Source organism: Xenopus laevis, chromosome 7L (assembly GCF_017654675.1).
Source record: "Xenopus laevis strain J_2021 chromosome 7L, Xenopus_laevis_v10.1, whole genome shotgun sequence".
NCBI lineage: Eukaryota > Metazoa > Chordata > Amphibia > Anura > Pipidae > Xenopus > Xenopus laevis.
This window is the reverse complement of record NC_054383.1, coordinates 115,939,871-115,960,112: the sequence shown is the minus strand read 5'-3', so window position 1 is coordinate 115,960,112 and position 20,242 is coordinate 115,939,871. Positions and strand designations below refer to the sequence as shown.

General features: G+C 40.9%; 1 pseudogene; it reads left to right on the top strand.

Moving 5' to 3' along the window:
• LOC108695902 overlaps positions 1 to 20,242 on the top strand; it is a 75,248-nt pseudogene that overhangs the window by 11,423 nt on the left and 43,583 nt on the right.

The following is a 20,242-nucleotide window of genomic DNA, read 5'->3' as shown; positions in this document are numbered from 1 at the left end:
CAAGCCTTTTCTCTAGAACTAGTGTAATTTACTTATTTTTGGGATTTCATTCAACCATCCTTTTCTACTTGCTCCAGCTCTAGGTTCTGCCTGTTGACTCATCAATCATTTGTCATTTCCCTGTCTGCTGCTAATCTCTTTACAAGCTCTTTATTTTCTCTTTAATTAAGTACAGACACCACTTAACACTAACATTCAAGACCTCTAATTATGAAGCCCCCTGCTACATATCTCTTCTCTAAATACATGCCATTGGGGTTCCTAGGTTGGGCTTTTGATCTTTTCTTCTCTTCTCTTCTAATTACCTTTTGCGGTTCTTGATGGTTATACTCACTTTCTAACAAATGCCCATGGGTATGTAGCCTTTGGCTGGAACACTCTTCAAAGGCTCGTCAGACTCATCCTTTCTCTCTACATTTTTAAAGCAATTCCTGAGGACAAACCTGACTGAGAATGTCTCTCTAACCCACACTTGATTCCCTGAAGCCAGCATACCATAAAGAACTATAACTGCTTGTCAAGATGTCCTGTTTCAATCTGTAACCTTTGTATCATAAAGGATATCTAAACCGTCTATAAAACTATCCCACTTCACCCCCTGTTTTTCTTAAGCAGATGACCAAAAACTCAATAACGCATGAAAGAGAATTCATCAGAATGCTGCTGCACTCCCAGCACTCTCATGTCATGTTACTGAGATTATAGTGTTTAAAATTTATAGATATATTCTGGTTTGAAATCTTCTCAACTTGTTTTTAGTCCCACAAAAATGGATCGAGAATTACACTGGGCTAACTAACCCCATGTCATTAGTTCAATGGTTGTTTGTTTCAAGCTTCACTTGGAGGTCTAACATTTGGCCATGGCCCCCTTAGTTTGTAGATCTTTCTCTAATGGACCTCCAATATGGGCTTCCATGAGTATTAGGGTGTATTAGAGGGATCCAGTCCTGGATTAAACCTACTTCCTCTTTACTGAAACTGTAAAAATAAACACAAATGCATATTCATGCCAGGCAGGTCCATGTATTTTTGTCAAGCTCCAAAACCCCTGGCCAGTCCGCTCTGATGAATTAACAACCTATTGATACTAGGGAACCTTGGGTCTACCCTAATTCCAGGGTTCCCATTGAGAGCTGTGTCAAAATGTGCTTGTGTCCAAAGAATGACACACAAATGTCATGGTTAAAATAAAACATTCCCCACAATTTGCTACAACTTGCATGAGATTCATTAGAAACACGCAGTTGCCTTTTACATTGCACATCAAACACAAATCCACAACAAATCCACAACACATTATGGGTAGTATGCATGACCCTTAAGACTCAGTAATTCCTTGAGTAGATCATTATGATATAGTGGCATGTAAGAACACAACAAAACAGCACCCTAGCATGGATCAAACAGGAAAGATTTGAGGAGCTACAACAGGCAAATGGTCAAAGGTAAATGTATGGAAAACAAATGCATATAAAGTGGACATGCTTCTCCTTTAAATAATAAAAGCAGAGGTATCATTCCTTTTGATAGTAGAAGGAGCTCTCACAGCTGCTAGAAAGGGGAGACGTTCGCTCAACAACCTCTCATAAGAAAAATGAAAATGTTTTAATGCTCAAACATGTCTTTGCGATTGAGGAGGAGGAGGAAAAGGCAACAGCTTTGCACATTGCCAATGAAAGAAGACATTCTGTTCTCTCGGAGGATCTGCTCACCACCTGGAGCTCAGTGGTACAGGTGTCTGCCATGTTTATTATTATTATTAAAATTTATCTATATAGAGCCAGCATATTTTGCAGCTTTGTAAAGTAAATGTGTTTATACAACTAAATCACATTAATTACATACATAGAACATATGGAGTTACATACATCACAACCAATACCGGTAAAAAAGGTGAGGAAGGCCTTGTGCAAAAGAGCTTAGAATCTCAAGGGAAGGGAATAAGGCACAATGTGTGGGAGTTTACAAGATCAGAATTAAGTGAGTGAGAGATTTAGTACTGTATGTAGTGTTGCATTTGGTAGTTAAGCAGAGTGAGGGTAGGCTTCTCTAAAGAAGTGAGTGCAGCCCTTGCAAAGTCTTGAATGCGAGCATGTGAGGAGGTAATGAGAGAAGAGTTGAGTAGCAGGTCAGTAGAGGAGCGTAGTAAGCGGTTGGGTGAGTATATAAAGATGAGTTCGGAGATGTAGAATGGAGCAGAGTTATGAAGTGCTTTGAATGTCAGGGTCATTAATTTGAATTTTATTCTTAAAAGTAGTGGAAGCCAGTGCAGGAATTGGGAGAGGGGCATGGCAGAGGAGGAGCGGTTGCTGAGGTTTATGAGCCTGTTCATTATGGACTGGAGAGGTGACAGTTTCTGGAAAAGAAGGCCAAGAGAGTTACAGTAGTCTAAACGTGATATTACGAGAGAGTGGATAAGAATTTTGGCAGCATCTTGTGTGATAAATGATTGTATTTTGGATATGTTCCTTAGGTGGAAGTGACATGATTTAATAAGTGACTGGATATGAGGAGTGAAGGACAGGGCAGAATCTAGGATAACCCCAAGGCACCGGGCCTGGGGAGATGGGGTGATTGTTAGCTATGGTAGATACTTCTGGGATGTTAATGGTGTTAGTCGGAGGGAAGAGAACCATTTCCGTTTTAGAGAGGTTTCATTTAAGGTAGCGTTGCGACATCCAAGTAGAGGTAGTGTACAGGCAGGAGGAGACCCAAGTTAGGAGTTCTGGGTTGAGATCAGGAGAGGAGAGATATATCATCAGTGGAGACCATAGGAGTTGATTCGTTTGCCGAGGGAGGAAGTATAGAGGGAGAATAATAAGGGGTCCAGGAGAGAGCATTGAGGAACCCCAACAAAAAGAGGAAGGGGAGAAGATGCTTCTCCATTGTAGGAGACACTGAAGGAACGATACGTGAGGTAAGAAGAGAAGAAGAGTATGTCCTTCTCTGCTGGTGAAACATAAAGATGCTCTGTATTCTACAAGCAGACCTCAGGCACGTGAAACAAATGGGAATACATATGGTTTCATTGTAAATAATAAACAACCAGCTGGATCTTGTTGCATCTGACGGTAAATATAAATACGATTGTTCTTACTGTCATTAAAAGGAAACAAACGTTATATATATATCTTCATCAGTTATGTTTACAGGAGCAGTCCAATTTGAAATTAAAGGGAAACTGTCAAAAAAAGAAATAAATGACTATTAAAAAGCCTGCAGGAAGAGAAAATAGTTAATGTGATTGTAGTAACATAGTAGGTTAGGTTGCAAAAAGACCCATCAAGTTCAACCTTTTAATTTTTTTTAACCTGCCTAACTGCCAGTTGATCCAGAGGAAGGCAATAAATCCCATCTGAAGCCTCTCCAATTTGCCTCAGAGGGGGAAAAAAATTCTTCCTGACTCCAAAATGGTAAAGCTATCTAATATATCAGCCAGTATAACTGATTCAGGGAGAGAATTCCACATCTTCACAGTTCTCACTGTAAAAAACCCCTTCCAAATATTTAGGCGGAACCTCTTTTCTTCTAATCGAAATGGGTGACCTTGTGTCAGCTGGAAAGACCTACTGGTAAATAAAGCATTAGAGAGATTATTATATGATCCCCTTATATATTTATACATAGTTATCATATCACCCCTTAAGTGCCTCTTCTCCAGCGTGAACATCCCCAAGTAGTAGTAGTTCCTCATTAAAGGGGATGCAACCTCCCTAAAACTGTCCTACTGTGCCCCTTGTTCTCTAAAGTAGATGATCAAAAGCTTAATTACAGGGAATTGACCAATGCGAATGCTGTTTCCACTATACTTCCGCAGCACTATATCAACCATCTTGAAATGATTGTGTCCATGACAGTAAATTGTAAGTATACATCAGAAGGGAGGACATGCTGCTGTTGATCTGTTATGGACCTTCCCGCTTCAGTTGCAGGAACAAAAAAACATGGAGGCAGATTTAAACAGACTAGGTATAAAATATTAAGAGAATAAATGATTTACAAAAAATCCCATTCTCATTTTATTTACATTTTACATGGTGTCCCAACTGTTTTGGAAACAGGGTAGTACCTTGAGTAGCTCCCCACCATGCAACTGACTTACTTTACTGCACTTGTAACAGGTTTTTGTGATATTGGGTTATGTAGTATCTTAATTACCCCAGGTCGTATACCTTAGACCTTAGGTCAAATTGGGATCAAACCCCAGCATCTCCCAGTAGGGCATGTGTTACATGTAACTTTTCTTTAAGGTGGGCCCTTGTTTTAGTGTTGAAAGAAAGATTAACCACACTGTATTTATACGTCCCAACATTTGAGAAATGGAAAGAGGGACAAAAAGGTCTGGTGTATGTAGCAAATGTTTGACCACGCCAATTTTATAGCCACACCCCCTAAATACCATGTCCATTTCACAAGATTTGTCAAGTTATGGAACATTTGAACACATTTCTGGGAATTTTAGGGTCATGTTTTATGTGTTACAACAGTTTTGCTAATGAAGGTAAATTGCCCTTTAAGCTCAAAGTTTCAGTTCTCCCAAGAGACCTGCTTATCTTAAATAGTTACAATTGCATATTTTCTTATCTTAAATTGTCACAAATGTATCTATGTGCAGGTGCCAAGTGTTCTGGGATTAGTGGTATCAGTGAGAAATTCTCATCCCACACCCGACCCTAACTTGCTCCCTCCCAACGCCCACCCGGCCCTGCGTTCCCCCCTCTATTTATAAGCCAGCAGTGCTAGGCCACCCACTACCTAAAGATTTTGTGCAGGAGCCGGCCCAAACCCGCCTGAACCGCGGGTAAACCTACGGGTCCCATGGGTTTCTATGCTGTATAGACACACTACATACTCTAATGCTATTTTGAGTTGAAGTGAAATCCACTGGCACACACAGAAGGACTAAGGAAGAGGTTGCCACAACTTGTTCCCAGTTTATCAATTCACATACTAAAGTCGCAGACTCTCATAATATGCTGGGTTTCTGTGATTATACTATTAAAAGAAAAAGGTCTCCACTTGGTTCCTTCCATGCAATAATTCTTCATGGTCAGATCTGTTTCTGGAGCCACTGCGTGATACCTGCTTTGTCCTTGCCAAAGGTTTCTGTGCCCTTTGTTAGCAACGGAGAACTTCCCGTCAAAAGTAGAGAGAATATATATACAGTATATAAATATATATATATATATATATATATATATATATATATATATATAAAGAAAGTGTATAGACATTTGTGCCAAAAAACACTCATGTGCAGCATGTATTGTTCTCCTTGTAATCCCTTAAGTATGAGACCTTTTGATTAAAAATATGTCATAAAGAGTCACACACTGTCCACAGCTTGTAACAAACAAATACAAAGGCTCAACACGGCTGCCCACCACCTGGCAGTTCTTCCCCTTGGGCATATCCGCTCTGCAGCATTTCGTTTTCCCCTCTGTCGAACAAGGATATGGCTTTTTTCTATTATAAAAAGAATTCCCAACAGCCATGCCGTGTCAGCTCCGAGCAAAGCTCTGATGGCAGCGCAGCAGAAATCGGAGCTATTTCCAAGGAAAATGTGCACTTGAAATGGGTCATTGTCAGACGCCTTGCTGCACGTGCCTGATATGGAATAGTCAAGCCTGCAAAATCATTCTCAGATACCTGGATACTGAGTGCTCATATGCTGAATTTTTTCATTCTGTGAAGCTTGGACGTTCCAGATTTAGCAATTTACCTTCCAGCATGGACAAAATGGATGGCATAGTTAATCACGACATGCGATTTGCAGCAACAACAATTAAGAGGGGTGTAATTATTTGCCCCTACGAGAGAAAAAGTGACTTGAAAAATGGCATTGCTGCAAAGGCTCCAGACATCACTGAAATCAGCCCTCTTATCACTCCCCTCCCCTTAATTAGGGCTCATTTACTTAGGTACAGTCCTTGGCATTTAAATTGGCAAAGGCTTGTACCCATTACAATGCAGATATGGGATCGGTTATACTAAAACTTGTTATTGAGAAAGGCCGAATTACGGGCAGGCCATTTCCCATAAATTCCATTTTAATTAAAATAATCAGTAACTGTAAAAAATGATTTCCTTTTTCTCTGTTATAATAATAAAGTACAGGTATGGGATCCATTATACAGAGACCCATTTTTCAGAAACCTCCGAATTACATAAAGTCTCCCATAGACTCCATTTTATCCAAATAATCCAAACTTTTAAGAATGATTTCCTTTTTCTCTGTAATAATAAAATAGTACCTTGTACTTAATCCAAACTAAGATATAATTAATACTTAGTTGATGCAAAAATAGCCTATTGGGTTATCTAATGTTTGCATGATTTTCTAGTAGACTTAAGGTACGAAGAGTTAAATCACAGAAATATTCGTTATCCGGAAAATCCCAGGTCCTGAGCATTCAGGATAATAGGTCCCCTACCTGTACCCTGTGTTTGATCCAAACTAAGATACAAGTCATCCTTATTAGAGGCAACACAATTCTATTCAGTTTAGGATTTTTTCGCAGACTTAAAGTATGGCTATCCCAATTACAGAAAGACTCCTTATCCAGAAAACAATTCAAATCAATTGAAAGTGGAATTTGCACACACTCCTGAGACACATCAGCAAATACACACGCTGGTGTGTCTCAGGAGTGTGTGCTCATTCCATTTTCAATTTATATTAGTAAATAACTTAAAGATCTTAAGGAGTCCGTGGCAAGAGAATGCACATAAGAGACACATAACTGCTGTGTTTACAGACAGTTAGGCCACTGCATAGCTATCCTCCTAGCAGGAATAATATTTACTTATGTTAAATGGAGTAAAATATGAAGGGCACAAAAATGAAGAGAAAAAAAGTGATGGTAGTTTATTGATCTGCCAAGGAGTTGCTTCTGTTATTCAGACAGGATCTCTTGCTTGACAACCACTGCCAGCATCAGAGAGTTCATCTCCTGGGCCTCCTGTATAATTAATCTGAGAAAGCAAAAGGGATATGTTATAGCTCACATGTGCATGTGTTAACTGGCTTTCCACAGCCTTACAGAATGGGGTAACAACTGCAAAACACGTTTACGTAAAACATGTAAAAGCTTTTATACGGGAGCATCAATCATTAACATTACAGTCTGGAACATACCCTGGAACATATGAGATGAAGCTCATATGGGTATGTGATCTGTGATACAAAAAGCTCTGAATTGCTGAAAGGCCGTCTCCGATAGACTCCATTTTATCTACATAATCCTAATTTTTAAAAATGATTTCCTTTTTCTCTGTAATAATAAAACAGTAGCTTGTACTTGATCCCAACTAAGATATAATTAATCCTTACTGGAAGCAAAACAGGCCTATTGGGTTTATTTAATGTTTACATGATTTTCTATGAGACTTAAGGTATGAAGATCCAAATAACGGAACAATGCATTAACCAGAAACCCCAGGTCGCGAGCATTTTGAATAACAGGTCCCATACCCGTAACATGAAAATCAGAAATGATCACACCACCCCCAATCCTCACGTCTTCTCCCCCACTTCTTTCTATCCCACCCAGTGTTGGACTGAGACACCAGAGGCCCACCAAAAAACTTATACCTACTCCTTCAAATCATCATTTCATCTTGCCCCACCATCCCCCCTTCCACCCAGGGTCAGACTGGGGGCCCGGGCCCACTGGGGCTTGCTGTCCAGGGCCCCCCTCCAAACCCCCTGGCCCCCCTTATCGACAAAGCTGCACATGCGCACAAGAAGCACATGGTGCACATGCGCACACGGAGCTGCATGGATCGCTTATGCGCACAGAGCCGCACAGAGTTTTGCGGTGCCACAAATTGGTTTTTATTTTAGGACCAGGAGATCAGGAGAGGAGGTCCGACCAGTCCGACTCTGCTTCCACCCCATGATCCTTCTTTTTGTTTATTGTTCCATTTTTCTTCTTGTTCTCCCCAATGTTCTCCCCAGAAGCACTGACATATTGCCACTATATATCAGTAGCAAGTAAACCCTTGCCTGAAACAGTCTAAGTCAAGTTGGGGGTCATATTCAGCCCCATAGCAGTGTTTGCAACTGAAAGAGTATAGTGCTAGTATACATTGAGTCTGGGCTTATTAGGTCACACTCAAATAGGAAACATGAATTACTGCGCTGAGCAGGCAAACAGCAATGTGCTATTATGGAAAATACCACACAGATAGGTGTCTATAGTTACAAGCTCATAGTAATAATTCATGATTCTTGTGTTATTTATAGGGATGAAATTAATATTTTCCAGAAAAGGTAGGGCAGAGCAAGAATTACAGCATGTTTTATGCCCCTATAAGTCATTTGTTTTGCCCACTATTGTACAGCACTAAATATAATGAATGTGAAATATGGGAAATGCAGAGAAATGGTGCCGGAATAACTGCAGTAGGTCAGATTGTCCTGATTATAAATGTAACCAAAGGAAATTAGTGGGAAAGTAACACATTGAAATATTAATTTCCATCTAACATGCATTGGGTCAAGGACCATTTAGAGCAGGTATTGTTCTGTCTTGTACAAGAACCAGGTATCAGGCAATGGGAGTAAGTTGGCTGTGACTGGTACTTGGGTAAAAAAGGAGCATAATAATCACTGGATGTATATCAGGTAATTAGGGAAGCTACAGAGGGGCAAATTTGCTTTAGTGCCAGATTATCACACATATGGGTGTAAGGGCCCGAAGGCACAGTTGGAGGGCGGACCAAGGAGGAGGCAGGTTGTTAGACCGGGGTTCGAGGTAACATGAGAATTAGGCAAGAGAATAGTCAAAGTCCAGGCAATAGTTCAATCCAGGCAGAAAAGGGTCAATACGTTTAAACAGGAAAAGGTTGGGACACAAGGATCAATGAGACAAGCTATAATCACACCCAGGAATACACCAAAACCTACACTTGGGCAATGTTTGCAGTGTCCAAGCTCCTTTAAATAGGCCAGTCTTGGTGCCAAAAGTTTGGACGCAATTAGGGCATGACGCTGACGCTGGCGTTCTGACGCTGGCGTCTATTCCGACGCCGGCGACCAATCGGCGGGCGAGAAGATGCTGGCGTCACAGCACAGGATCCACATGGAGAGGCAGGGTGCCGCCATCTTGGATGTGAGTATCGGTTTCCATTACAATGGGTTTATGTAATTAATACCCATACTGTTTAACCTTGTCACCACAGTTTGTTGGTAAAACCCCAGCTAAGGCCAGGGCCAGTATTACAAATGTAATGTACCTGCCAATAAATTGAGGCTCCTCCATTGTTCCATCCCTGCCTGCAGTCACACCCTCATCCACCCAATCAAGCCCCTGGTAACACTGTTACACCACCAATTTGGACCCCACCACAGATAGATTTCTGCAATCTCCTCCGCCCAGCTCCTTATCAACCCAGTGCTGGCGTCTTTATATCTATCTTTACACCCATATGTGTGTATATGTGAATATATATGTAGGGGCCCCTACGGGTTAATGTGCCCTGCAGCTTTAAGGCCCCCACCTTTTTCTTAGAGTGATCTGTCAGGAGAGGTGTGACAGCTTCCTGCTACACTGCACTATAGTGTGTGTAAGGAGTGGCCTCTTCCTCTTTCGCCTCTGGATGCTGATCCAGCTGGATGTGCTCAGGGGGACTGAGTACAGAAGGCCCAGAAGAAGGAATGTGTCTAAGTCGGGGACCAGGAAACCCCGTGAATTAGGAACAGATATACTAGGGCAGACTTGTCATAGTCTCAGTAGGAGAGAAACGCAGAGAGGTCAGAGAGAAAGAGCAGTTCTGAGCTCCAACGCAGGAGTGATAGATTGGAGGTTTCTCTCCCAGGCCATATTGCCTGTAGTATAGGGATCCCAGCGGAGAGGGAATCAGGAGAGAGTGATTGCCCTGAGGTTGATCCAGAGACACTACTGGAATATGTCGCAGAGGTGAAGTGGGAGACCTGCCAAGTCTGTCCCTAGGGAGTGTCAGCCTGTGTCTGCTCTAGGTGAGCCTGCCTGCAGATCTGTGTGACCTCTCTATATGCTGTTGCCTCAACTCCTGCGTGAGTACTAAACCTGATGTCACTTGCCTCGTGCATAGTAATAAACCGTTTTCCTGTTTTATTAAGAACCTCCTGGCACCCAAGTCTTTTGTTGCATGCGCAGTAGCCTGTGGGAGTTGTAGTTAAACTACACCATAGAGGGAATACTTCCACATGGCGAAGGCCCTGACCCTGTTGTGTAAGTCACAGTGTAACCCATGCTACTACTGCCAGCTGGACAGTTTAACTATTTGTGTGCTATGCAGCCCAAATAGGTGTTTTATATATATATATATATAGTCCATCCCAAAGCCGGCACTCTCGACAGCAGGTTATAGTTGCCTGGGTGCAGTATCAAAAAACGTAATTTCCAACAAACAAGCAAGATCCGCACTCACAGGTCTTAAAAATGAATAAAAGTTTTTATTGTAAAGGGCTAACGTTTCGGCCTCCTCCGAGGCCTTTTTCAAAGTACATAATACATATAACACACGCATTAAATACCCAGGTTGGCGGGAAAACAAACCAACTTGAAAATGACGTATACACCTCATCATCAGAAATCGACTACTACTAAGTTGTCAAATGTTATACAATTTTAACATACAAATCTGCCACATGCAACAAATAACATAAAAAACACAAACTAATAGATACTTGTTAAAAACAAGATACTGTGCAACAAAGTTCTTAACTTCCTTTTTCAATTACTATGACATTCATGTTGCTATCTAAGTTACACAATGTATCGTCCTATTGAAAAGAGGTGGAAGGTCTGTGCTGGGGCTCACTCAGTCTTAAACATACGCGTATCGTTACCTAGTATAACATCCCAATAAACTAAAATTAGAAAATTTTTCTAAACATTTTTAGTTAAAATTCTTACAGTAGTTACCCGCCTGCTACGGATATGTATTTAACCCACCGAATGAAACTATCAACCTTTGAATATTGTCAAACCCTTCATATATTACGTGACACCCCCCGGCCGTTGATGAAGGAAAAATTATACTAACCATCCCCTAAGCACATTATAGTGGCTATGTTAAATATTAACCCGATCAATAAAATAACCCTTTCAGTGCCACTAGCTAACAGCCCACACCCCAACCCTTAAAAAATCTTCAAAAATTAACATCCAAATAAAAAGTGCTATAGAAAAAATGCTATAGAAAAAATACAATAAATTACTATAAGGCTGTGAAGAACATGTGCATAAAAAATAAAAAATCAAAGAGCAAATATTATATTTTAAATCACTGTGTCACTAAACAAAATATGTATAAATCCCAATAAAATCCCTACAAAAGTCAATATAGAATCGTCCATAGAATGACAAATGTGAGAATCCTGGGGGTATCTGGTTGAAAGTCACTTCAGTGTAGTGTTAAAGATCATATCAATCAATCACCAGAGAGGTGAGGTTGGATATTAGTCCACATACGGCTCATAGCGAAACTGGGGAGTATCGCTCTCAGGTGCCATTATCATAGGTGTTAACCGACTCCACTTCACATAAAGCTCACCTCACCGTATGCATAAGGACCCGATCTCTCAGTATCACGCGCTTCCGCGGCTCGAAAGTACAAAGCGCCGCTCACCCTCAAGTGCGGGTCCTGGCAGAATGTAGAGCTCAAGCGGATGAAAGGTTGAAAAGCTCTGGGCTTTAATAGGTGCCGGCATCGACTTCAAAGCGCTACACATCTCCCCTCATTAGCGCTGCACCAACCAACTGCACGGACACAATCCCCCGTCGGTGCTACCGGTTCACCGTCACTGATGCGGATCATCTGTATCCAGCAGGCAGTATATTCACGGGACACAATTCAATCTTTCGAGTATGTTGCCCTCACTCCAGACCATTGAGACCTCAAGGAGGTATGTCGGAACATCGGTCCAAGTGGTAGTTATCAGGCCAATCCAAGTAAAAGCGTTATGTTCAATTCACTATTTTTAGTATCAAGAAACTCACGGGTGCCAGGCTAAATTGTTCAATCCAGTCCATCCCAAAGCCGGCACTCTCGACAGCAGGTTATAGTTGCCTGGGTGCAGTATCAAAAAACGTAATTTCCAACATACAAGCAAGATCCGCACTCACAGGTCTTAAAAATGAATAAAAGTTTTTATTGTAAAGGGCTAACGTTTCGGCCTCCTCCGAGGCCTTTTTCAAAGTACATAATACATATAACACACGCATTAAATACCCAGGTTGGCGGGAAAACAAACCAACTTGAAAATGACGTATACACCTCATCATCAGAAATCGACTACTACTAAGTTGTCAAATGTTATACAATTTTAACATACTAATCTGCCACATGCAACAAATAACATAAAAAACACAAACTAATATATACTTGTTAAAAACAAGATACTGTGCAACAAAGTTCTTAACTTCCTTTTTCAATTACTATGACATTCATGTTGCTATCTAAGTTACACAATGTATCGTCCTATTGAAAAGAGGTGGAAGGTCTTATATATATATAGTGGTATATATAGTGCCCCTGCTACTGTTACAACTGGCATACATTTCAATAGCAAACAACTTATTGTTGTAGTTCATCATTATTTAAAGGAGAAGTAAAGCTGAACTAAAGAAGTAGTCTAGAAATGTTGTACATCATGTTTTGAGCTTCTGTACCAGCCCAAGGCAACCACAGCCCTTTAGCAGTAAAGATCTGTGTCGCCAAAGATGCCCCAGTAGCTCCCCATCTTCTTTTCTGCTGATTCACTGCACATGCTCTGTGCTGCTGTCACTTACTGAGCTTAGGGACCCACTCACAATATACAGTACACATAGAATAGAAATGTCACAATATAAGGCTGATTAGTAATTAATACAGATAATTACTACATGGCAGCACAGAAACCAGTACAATTAGCATCAGAATTTAATAATCAGCCCTGTAGCATCAGCTTATATTACAGACCAACCTCATTTTCTGCTGGATAATTAGTGACGACCCCTAAGCTTAGCTTCTCAACAGCTGCTCAGAGCCCACTGAGCATGTGAGTGTCACAGACACTTTCCAAGATGGTGACCCCCTGTGACAAGTTTGAAGTCCTGGATCATTGCTGCTATTGACAAGCTGAAACTTTAGGCTGGTGCAATAAGTTCAGTATATAAAATATGGCATTTTGGGCCATATTCATTTTTAGGGTTTAGTTCTCCTTTAATCATTTGATGGCTGGATTTTCAAGAGCAGCATGGAAATCAGAATAAGGCAACTGGGGAATTTAGAACTGTTCTATAAATACAAAGTGCTTACGTACTAACATCACCTGGTTTTATTCTACATAAGGGGCTCTTCAAAGATCACTGGGATTTGTAGGCCACGAAAGCCACACTGGCAATGTTTGGTAGAAAAAGGAACAGGCAGCGCCTCGCTGTACAGTGTCTGAAAGCAATTTCCCTCTATGAATATTTATCATTCTCTCCAGCTGTCAGTCATCCCATAAAGTAACAAATAACAACCTTCATTTTCTGAGGAGTCTGCGAAATATGAACAAAGGATGACATACATCAATAACATTACACGATTATGGGCCAACAATGCAAGAGCTGTCATCAGGTCGCATTAAACGAACAATAGGACTTGACAATAAGGCACTATTATATAAACTTTTATGTAAAATCTATTTAAATAAGTCACTTTTTGACATGGGCAGCACTTCTCTACCAAGCACAAACGGGCACACGTGGGTTGCTACAATGCCCCATGTCAGCCATAAGTCAGGTATGATTCTGTGGTTGCAGAACCGGGTTCTGGGAGAACTTTCTGTGGTCCAGGTGGTGGTTAGTATTTAGAATTCTGCATGACTAGGCTAATAGTACTTGCCCAAAGGCAGTAGTAGGTGCCGAACATCCTGCAGTAATTGGAGGGTAGATTATTAAACCATATCTGATTGGGAAAGACTATACACAATGTAGGAGCCCATCGCTGTTTGTACATACAGTGCCCTCTAAATTAATGAACCCCAATATTCCCAGTTTTTCATGCATGATATTCCTTATTCTGAACAAACCTGTTGACACTTTAATTTTTAGTTGAAACCAGAATCAGAACTGCATCAGGTCTCCCAAACACTCACTTAGGGGCTGATTCACTAAATTCGAGTGAAGGATTCAAAATAAAAAAACTTTGAATTTCGAAGTATTTTTTGGGCTACTTCGACCATCGAATGGGCTACTTCGACCTTCGACTACGACTTCGAATTGAAGGATTCGAACTAAAAATCGTTCGACTATTCGACCATTCGATAGTCGAAGTACTGTCTCTTTAAAAAAAACTTCGACCCCCTAGTTCGACAGCTAAAAGCTACCAAAGTCAATGTTAGCCTATGGGGAAGGTCCCCATAGGCTTTCCTAAGTTTTTTTGATCGAAGGATATTCCTTCGATCGTTGGATTAAAATCCTTCGAATCGTTCGATACGAAGGATTTAATCGTTCGATCAAAGGAATAATCCTTCGATCGTACGATAGCAGAATTTGCGCTAAATCCTTCGACTTCGATATTCGAAGTCGAAGAATTTCAATTCCTAGTCGAATATCGAGGGTTAATTAACCCTCGATATTCGACCCTTAGTGAATCAGCCCCTATATTAGTTGCACATTTAATATTCCTGTAAGTGCTGGAATTAACTCATAGCTGACATGACTTGGGTACAAACCAAACTGCAAGCTGAACAGACGATGAAACCACATCCTGCAGCGCTAATTAGCAGTTATTCTAAATGCCTGTTCTCGTCTAAACAAATCTTACTGTATGTTATAGAAAAAGTCTGTGCTACTGCAGGGGAAAGGTTCTCTGTTAAAGTAGTAGTTCACCTTTACATTAACTTTTAGTATGTTATAGAATAATATAATAATTCTAAGCAACTTCTCTACTAGCCGTCATTTTTAATTTTTAATTAGCCATCTTCAGGCTCTTTCCAGATTTCATTACCCCTTCCAAAAAAACAAATGCTCTGTAAGGCTACACATTTATTGTTTTTGTTCCTCTTTATCCCTCGTCTTTCTATTCTCTCTCCTATTAATATTTCAGTCTCTTATTCAGATCAATGCATGGTTGCTAGGGTCATTTGGACCAGATTGCTGAAAACCGCAAATTGAAGAGCTGCTGAATAAAGTAAAGCTAAGTAACTCAAAAACCACAAATAATAAAAAAAGAATACCAATTGCAAACTGTCTCAGAATATCACTCTCTATATCATACTAAAAGTTAACTGAAAGGTGAACAACCCCTTTGTCAGCAGTTACATCTTCCATTGACATAAGGAGGAATTACCTGGACCCTGTTGGTGCATATGTGGTGAACGGGTTGACTATGGAGGGGATGCTGTTTGCAAATTGGTGGAGAGTGGGCAAGGAGGCGCTCTTGCCTTTGCTAACTATTCTCTCTGGTCTGGCTCTGGCTCTGCACGTTAGGTAAAAGGAGGGGAACTGCATGCTGGAAACTGCATGGACAGCTAAATGATGTTTGCCCTTAAAGGGATTCTGTTATGATTTTTTTTATGTCATTTTTTATTTCTAAATTACACTGTTTACACTACAAATAATTCACTCTACAATATAAAATTTCGTTCCTGAACCAGCAAGTTTTTTTAGTTGTAATATTGGTGTGTAGGTGCATCTCAGGTTATTTTTCCTGGTCATGTGCTTTCACAGACTGGCAGGCTGCTGTTTCTCCTACTGAATTTGTCACAGTGGGATCTGGATTTCACTATTGAGTGCTGTTCTTAGATCTACCAGGCAGCTGTTATCTTGTGTTAGGGAGCTGCTACCTGGTTACCTTCCATTGTTCTGCTGATAGGCTGCTGGGGAGGAAGGGAGGAGGGTTATATCATTCCAACTTGCAATACAGCAGTAAAAAGTGACTGAAGTTTATCAAAGCACAAGTCACATGACTGGGGGCAGCTGGGAAACTGACAATATGTCTAGCCCCATGTCAGATTTCAAAATTAAATATGAAAAAAAATCTGTTTGCTCATTTGAGAAATGGATTTCAGTGCAGAATTCTGCAGGAGCAGCATTAACTGATGCATTTTGAAATTTTTGTTTTTCCCATGACAGTATCCCATATGTCATACTATGAGTTCTTGCTGACATGCCCCTAATAGATCATCTTTGCACATCTTTTGGTTACAGTTTAAGCTTTGCTTTACTTTGGAGGAGCACTGAGGTGTGATCTTCACTTCCCTAGACATTTGATCGGTGCCAAATGACTCAGCCACCTGTATATATGGAGGCATGCCCCCCAGTTGGTCCATTGGAGAAGAAAGTCCAAGGGCCAGTCATTTGGAAATCCTAACATGGTGTGAGACTGACAGAACACTGAATAATGCTACAGTAATTAATTCAACATTGCTAATTAAAATGGCATTGTGCAGGGGATGGGGGCTGGCTGGCCACACACAGGCCAAATCAATTGAACCACATGAATATTCTGTGCCCACTATTCTGTTAATATGGATTATTTCCATGTAATCAATGCTCATTAGCCTGAAAGGGCAACAAAATCTTGCATTTAAACGATGTGTAGTGCAATATATCTCATTGATAGGGTTGCTTTAAATATTGGCATACACATCATCGTTATGGCATTAAATATATAACCCTTATTCCCAATATGAGCTATATATACTTCTCTGTGTGTCAATTTTAAAGCATATTTATAATGATCAATAGTGATGGGCGAATTTATTCACCAGGTGAGAATTCGCTGCAAATTTCCACGTTTCGCCGCCGGTGAATACATTTGCAAAATTGCAGCGGAAAATACGCAGGCAACAATTCTAGGCGCCCATTGACTTTAATGGGCATCAGAATTGTCGCCAGCGTCTGAATTGTCAGTGGCGTACAAAATATTTTGACTCCGGCGTCAAAATTCAAGTTTTGCGAATTTCACGGGAAATTCACAATTTTTTCCGGTGAATCGAAACGGCAGAAATTTGCCCATCACTAATGATCAACAGATGTATTCAGATTCAGTACAGGTGACTCCATTGCCAGCCGAAAGTTTTTTTTGATAAGATGGGATAGGCCTATGTGCTGCTAATTGCCCATAACATAATATTTAATGACACCTCACCGTTACTTAGCTAGGACACACAAAACTCAGCTGAGCTTGAAATAAAAACCATGGCTACTGTTTCCATGGCTGTATCTCTAATGATATTCCCACATCAATTGCAGTATTGCTGATGCAGAACCCCCTTATCTGATGTGAAAATTATTCCAGGGTCTCAAAGCCATAATTCTTCTATTTCCATCATACATTCCATCATTGACTCTATGCAGATTTCCATCTAAGAACCATCCAAGTATTTAAGGCTGAAAGTATACATGGCATTTGGACAGCCTCAGTACTCAGAGAGAATGGTGGTCCAAATCAGGGGGTTCTGTTGTAAATTTTGCCCCCAAGCCTGTGAATGAGTAGTTCTGCTTTTGAAAAACACACACAAATCGCCATGTTTTCTACCCACAATAAATCCTTTTCCCCATAATTCCAGTACACAGACAGATGCATGTGGCATAAGAACAGAATCCTGTACTAGGGACCTGGGGTTTTCCGATTTTGACAGCTCAGCCCGCAGTCCTGGGGTTGTTACTGAAATATCCAGACTTTCTCTTTGATCCCCTGCACTGGCACCAGGAACAGATACAAAGTTTTTGAAATGTAATTCAATAAGAGACTTTTGGCAGAGAGCACAGAATACCCAGCACCTGCACGTGGATACAAATTCGGGAGAACTGAGATTGCAGTTTTAAGGAGAAGTAAAGCTTAACTAAAGGAGTAGGCTAGAAAAGTTGTAATTATGTTTTGAGCTTCTGTACCAGCCCAGAGCAACCACAGCCCTTTAGCAGGGAAGATATGTGTCTCCAAAGATGCCCCAGTAGCTCCCCATCTTCTTTTCTGCTGATTCACTGCACATGCTCTGTGCTGCTGTCACTTACTGAGCTCAGGGACCCACTCACAATATACAGTACACAGAATAGAAATGTCACAATATAAGGTTAGTGATTAGTAATTAATACAGATAATTACTACATGGCAGCACAGAAACCAGTGCAATTAGCATCAGAATTTAATAATCAGCCCTGTAGCATCAGCTTTTATTACCGGCCAACCTCATTTTCTGCTGGATAATTTGTGTAGACCCCTGAGCCCACTGAGCATGTGAATGTCACAGACACTTTCCAAGATGGTGACCCCCTGTGACAAGTTTGAAGTCCTGGATCATTGCCGCTATTGACCAGCTGAAACTTTAGACTGGTGCAATAAGTTCAGTATATAAAATATGGCATTTTTAGCCACATTCATTTTTAGGGTTTGGTTGTCCTTTAAAGGGCAAGTCACCTTCATTAGCAAAACTGTAATAACATATAAAACCTGACCCTAAAACCCCCAGAAATGGGTTCAAACTTACCATAACCTGCCAACATTTTGTAAAATGGATGTACTATTTAGGGGAGCGTGGCTATGAAATGGGGGGTGGTAAAAAAATCCGATCATTTTGTCCCTCTTTCTATTTTTCATATGTTGGGAGCTATGCTTTAGAAAGAGTTATATGGTTGGGGCAGTGGGTTCTGCATCAACAACACAAGCCCTTGGTGGCTGCATAATGAATGAACCCCCATGGTGAAATAAATGGGACAAGCAAACCAAATATGAGTTGTATGGGGAGCGTACCACCTTTAGGCTAATTTTCCAAACTGGAGCACAGCCTAAAACCCAAGACACCAAAAATGGAGCCCCAAAAGCTGCACCTCACTCTGTATGCAAAACCAGCGTCGAACTGGGCTGGTGGGACACTGGGAAAAAACCCGGTGGGCCCTCGGCTCTTATGGGCCCTGCCAGCCCAGACCCTCACTCTGTGCTGCATCTTTCTGCTGCAACCTCCCTTTTTCAGGCTGGTTGCGGCAAAACTGATTTGTCAGCACTGCCTGTCTGGTGGGTGGCGGCACATGTCCTTCCCTTGGGTGTGCCTGGGGACACAACAGGACTTCTTTCTTGTGCCAGATTTTAAATCTGGCACAGAGTAAAGTACCAGCACTTAGCACCCCTTGGAAGTTGCTCCCAGTAGCCTCAAAGCAGGTGCTTATTTTTTGAATTCCTGGCTTGGATGCAAATTTTGGTTGCATAAAAACCAGATTTACTGCCAAACAGTGTCTCCTGTAGGCTGCCAGTCCACATAGAGGCTACCAAATAGCCAATCACAGCCCTTATTTGACACCCCTAGGAACTTTTTGATGCTTATGTAGTCCCAATTTTTTTGTAACTAAATGTATATTGATTCTTAAAAGATTTTAAGAGATATTAACATCACATACTGTTAGTGGTTAGTGATGGACGAATTTAGATTTGCCGAAAAATTAGCGAATTTACTGCAAAACACATTGAAGTCAATGGTCAGTCAAAATTATTTTGACGTGCGTCAATTTTGACGACCGAGACAATTTTTATACACGTGCCTATTTTGTCCAAATGCATTAAAGTCAATGGGTGTCCGATTAATTTTAACTTGCGACAACATTTATGGGCGTGATTATCCTGACGCGTGCCAAAATTTTTTTGACGCAACGGATTTTTCGCCTGTGAATTTATTCTCTGGTGGCAAAACGCGAATGTTCACCGCAAATTTGTGCCTGGCGAATTTATTTGCTCATCACTATAGGTTGTGGCATCACTTATTCGAGATATAAACAGTTAACTTGCAGGGAAAAAGAGTATAGATGTTACACGTAAAATTGGCAGGCAAGTTTAACATCATAATTTTTTTGTCAAGGGCAGTTTAACAGTTACCCGGGAGAGCATCGAAATGAGGAAGGAGTTAAATGGAATAGCAACTCAGTTTGTTGTAGAGTAGTAGTTGAAGTTATAGAGGAGACATATTAGGGGTTGGATGCACTGTGTGTTTGAGTCTGTGATGACCCCAGCTAAGAGTATGTATGATTTGCAGTTTTGTGTCTGTCTCTAACTATTTTTATATTGGAATATGGCTCACGGTAAAAAAGGTCGGGGACCTCTGACCTCTGATGGTTTGTTGCATCCCTTTATTGCATGGGGTTTTAAGGACCATGCTGTCTTTTTTTGTGGTCCTAAACACTTGCACCTAGCCCTTTGTAAATGAGGTCTCCTGTGTTTTTAGGAGTAAAATGACATCCTTGCTGTGGGTCACCAATCCATATTTCACACCCGATGAAGAAACTGTAATG